Raw genomic sequence first — 5,006 nt, 5'->3', positions numbered from 1 at the left:
CACCTGCAGTGACAGATAATCTATATTATTATGCTCGAAGTTCATCAAGTGAGATACTGCTGATGGAAGCCAAAATGTGAACTAGAACCAAACAGGAAATAGGACTATGCAGGGAATGATACAATTGTATTACATTAGAGTAGTGCCTTACAAATTGGATATTCCCTTTTAAATTATTTGAAAAACAGTGAACTTTACATGTATTTAAATCTCATCCTCAGGCGCGGGCTTGCAGATGTCAACCTGGGGAGGCGCACAGGCGGCCGCATCGCATGACACGGGATGCGGCCGCATCATTGATGACGCAGCCGCATTATGTGTCATGTGATGCGGCCGCCTGTGCAGCCGCATCACATTTATCGCTGGTTTACCGGCGATATTGCTTCCGGGGGGCCTGACAGCTGAGATTCTGAGCGGCCCGGGGGGCCGATGCCCCCCTGCCCAGCCCGCCCCTGCTCATCTTGTTGGTATTGATATGTAATAAATGGTAAACTGTTTTATATGTAATTGAAATGATTGTAAAACAATGGTGATCTATGAGTGATAAAAGAGTTAAATGCACTGGAGAGCGATTGTTATAGGAGGCATGAGAAACAGCTGTGGTGTGTTTCCATAAGGAGACACAGCCCCATGTAAGAGCAAGGAACATCCACTGCTCCTATCTATTCAGCCAATCAGAAGGAGGCTCAAGGCAAAGTTAGTTTTTTTTTTTCTTTTATCTCAGTTCATTACTTTCAGCTGCTGGCAAAAAGTAGCCATCAACTGACAGGAATGAACCAATCAGATCACTACTGTCCCACTGAGATACAGAGAAAAAAGGAAAGAACCAGACAAGGGAGATATTTTAGGGGTAGAAATGAGACAGAGTTAATAAAGTGATTTAGATAGGGAATTAAACAAAACAGAGCTTGAGAAATAGTATAAAAGTGAGGGCTACCATGGGCCTGAATCATTAAGGAAAGTTAAGTAAAAAAAATTGAGTAAATAGTCTCAGACTGATAAATTAGGAAGGAAAAGCTGAGAACAGAGATAAGAATGGGATATTCAAAGGGGTAGTATTTTTTCTTTGAGTAATATGGGTAAGAATATGGACAGTTAAGGGGCATATTTATCAATGTATTTTTACACCAGAATCCCTGAAAATTAAGTTTCCCCTCTATCTATAACAAGGAGATATCTCTGATATCTGCTGCGGTCTCACTATAACCGTAATCAATAGCAGCTATATTTAATGATTTAAGAAGATCTGAAAATCAAAGATTTCCAGAACTTGTGACTGATGGGGTTAGGCATTGAAGCCTATGGAGAGAGTTTTGCTGTAGAGGGATCTATGGATCCCTCACCATAACTTACCTGCTTAACCCTCCGGTCACTATCGCAAATGTGACTACTTTGGGATAGTGACCATAGAGGACATAGGAGACAGGACTTCGCAGGCACAGCAGTTTTTCGTGACTGTTGTTCCTAGATAAGGATTTAAATACATCCTGTTAAAAATTTGGTTAATAATAATCATGCCCCTAATGGGGGGATTGACTATTCACCTGTACACCTGACACCATTATCTCATTATATAATGCTATATAAGACCAACAGAAGGAGATTACTATAGTTCCATTTCATCAAAGAGATCTGATCATACAATTCTGAGGAAATAGAATATAGGATATAGGTACATTAATTTATATTTTACAAGCAGCGCATACTTTAAGTGTGTGCGAATGTTTGAAACAGTCTCAGCTTTTAAAATAATTTTCATACATTTGCAACATAGTAATTTCACACATTAGCAAGGCTGTTTTCAGTTTTAAAATGTTATGTGCGCATTGTCTAATACCTACATGGTTGCATATGTTTGCATTTTGGTTTTGTGCCTTAAAAGCTTTTGAACGTCTTGTCTATGTTTTTTAATATGTATGCCCATGTAGTAGCATACATTTGTAATGCGTTTTTCTTTTAATTTAATGAAATTTTAATGTTTCATAAATTTCATGCCATGCTTACTTTTTTTGTATTTTATAGAAACTTTGTCATTAATTATCATGCTAGCTGTAAGTATGTCTATAATGTATAATGTACAAGGAAACTCCAAAATCTGCAAGACATTAGGTACTTTTTTTTAATTCAACTTTCTCACATATAGACAGTCATGGCCATGGGTCGAATGGGTCGAAGTTAATGTGAAATACAAAGAGAAAACACACAAATTATATCTATGTATTACAAAATATCATACAGACATTATTTGATTAGAGTGTAAGCACTTATCTGTTGGTCACACGAGACATCAGGCAGTAGGTGTCAGGCAGGATCTTCAGGCATGGAGGTTTATTGCTCAAGGGTCCTTATAAGGACCTTTACACACTATTTGAAGGTACTAGTGATCATCCAAAATTACAAATGGTATACTACAGTTGAAATACAAAATACAGCTCTTTATGTATTTTTTCTGACACACATGTTGGCAAAGGGTAAACAAGCTCCCTGCGTCTACCTGGCACCACAACATCTGAGATATTACATTCAGTGTTTAGCATCAAGATACAATATATTATCTAAATATGGAATTAAAGCAAATAAAACTTAACAAAATTTACATCAATCTGTGATTTCCCAAATTACCTGCTGTTATATTATTCAGATAGGTCTCTAAGACACAGAATGAAAGGCTAACAACCCCCTCCTGTGCATTCAGGCTAAAAAGATGTGTTGTTCACTCTAAGATGAAAAGGCTTAATTAACACGGAACTTCCTTTAAAAGACTTACAAAAACAAATTTCCTCCAACATGGCATACTGTCTCAGGAATCAAAACATTTCCTATACAAAAATCAGTACATTTGCAATGGCAAACAGTGGTGCACTGTGCTACTAATTGAAATAAATTCATACAATAAGTTATTTATAAGTGATCCAGTCACATGTTCGGAGAACCGTACAATGGGGGAGAGCAAAAAACATAAAGTACAGCATACATATTACAAACATATTACAAAGCATAGAAGACGGTGCAACAGAGGTGATGCAGTTATCATGGCTGCAAATCCATACACATCTAAATAAATGTGTGTGCAGCCACCCAAAGTAGTGCATGGTGTCATAATAGAAGATATGGGGTGTAATTTTTTTGCCATTTCTTCACTTTTGCATTTAGTAAATGATCCCTAAAGATCTGAAAACTGGAAAAGGCATCTCCCTATTGTCATGTGTTTCTTTTAACCCTTAGGAATGCATTTGAAATAATACCAACCTGTGTGATACAGGAACAGGAGGCAGATAAGTTCCTTTCCACAGGTCATTTCCTAAGCATGATGTCTGTCATCGACCTCTCGGTGGTCTTTCGCTATCCGTAGGATACACTGTCCTGTAACTGTGATTTCTAGCTCATATTCAAACTCAGGTCTATACACTGCAATGTGTCCATAAAAGTAACACACTTGACACAAGTCTAAAGGGTAATAGTAGCCCATTCCTGTAATCAGTATCCTGTTAATGAGTAACATGTCCAGATTTCACTTTCATTCAGACAACTCCTCTTCTTGTAACTTCATCAGTCCTCTGATATAAATAGAGAAGTAGTATCTGCATTGTGTGGAATTGTTAATGGAAGGAAAAATATGGGAATGTGAAGACGTCTGTTCGCGTGTGTTTGTATTGACATGTTTTTATATAGTCTGTGCATCCATGAGTGTATGTTATAGTTTATTCATATCAGCACTGATATATTCAATTAGCTGCCACATTGCACAAACCTTGTTGCTCAGGACCCTATTGTCAGTCACAGTGAACAAGGCAAACCCAGCTGTGTAGAACTCATTACCAGCAATATAATCAGTCACCAGGGTAGGGCTGGCAAATGTTGGCCTGGGAGGAAAACACAAACAAATGGTTCAGGCTATTCTACCAGGGAGCTGCAACTGAAAAATGGGTGTGACAAGTACCATGTAGGTGTAGTTTGTCTAAAGTGGGTGTGGATTTATATAGCTAATGGAATTAAAAAAATATTGCTAGGAGCTATCTTCAAGTACAACCCATCCCTAGCTATCTAGTATTCAATGGTCAGCACCATCCACCAATCAGCATGCTTGGAGTCATTTAAAAACAGTTCACAGTTCATGACCACACCTTGTGGAGGGCAGACAAAGGATGCTCCTAGTCATCTCATTTGTGTCTATAATAAAGTACAATTAGGCTGTTTGGGACATATTCTCTTCTTTCCTCTCCACCAGGCACTGCCATTAACTGTGAAAACTGGCCCACAATGGTGCAAAATATACCACAGCAATGGGCAAATGCCCCCTGACCCCCTTCCCCCTCCCACCCGCTCACCCCTGTTAGACTCCATTGCATTATTATTAGTAATCATTTAATAAAGTACCACATATACATGTATACAGGAACTTCAACTCTCTCTTCTTATTGCAATCATATTACACCACAGGAAGCTGCACAAAAATGTTATTCACCAATGGCTGCTTTATTATTGGTGGTTGATAATGTTTCAGTCTTACAGTAGTAACGCAATTTTTCTCCCGAGAGCTTACAATCTAGTGGGAATACGGCACAGCTGAGACAAGAGGAACAGGTGTGAATATATTTATTCAAAACACGATATAGATTACAGGGTGCACTCACCTCCTACAAATGGGCAAATATTATGCTTATAATGCAAGAGTGAGAAGGGAAAAATAATTAACTATTTTGACTTTGAGAAAGTCATTCTAGCATGATGAAATACATCAGATGGTGAGGAGGAGACAGATAGACTACTTCCACTGATTATTCATGAGTTTGAGAGTTTAATCTTCAGCGTAAGAAGCAGCGTAAAGTAAGTGAAAATAGCAACAATGAGTGCATGATTCAAACCCATGAGTGGTGGATTCTGGTTGATAGAATGCTACAACTCTCCAAGTACACACCTGCCATAGTTAATTCACAGAATCTATAGCCATCAGAGAAAAAGAAACATATTGTCTGAGTTGGAAAAACTGCTGTAAGACAAAGAGT

At 38.2% G+C, this 5,006-nt stretch overlaps 1 protein-coding gene across 1 annotated transcript in view; it reads right to left on the bottom strand.

The window, feature by feature from the left end:
- Nucleotides 1–5,006, bottom strand: part of LOC142098455 (uncharacterized) — a 584,882-nt gene that overhangs the window by 473,402 nt on the left and 106,474 nt on the right. The gene's annotated exons all lie outside the window — the stretch shown is intronic.

This window comes from Mixophyes fleayi, chromosome 7 (assembly GCF_038048845.1).
Source record: "Mixophyes fleayi isolate aMixFle1 chromosome 7, aMixFle1.hap1, whole genome shotgun sequence".
NCBI classification, from domain to species: Eukaryota; Metazoa; Chordata; class Amphibia; order Anura; family Limnodynastidae; genus Mixophyes; species Mixophyes fleayi.
The sequence above is the reverse complement of the archived record's forward strand: the minus strand, read 5'-3'. Positions and strand labels throughout refer to the sequence as shown.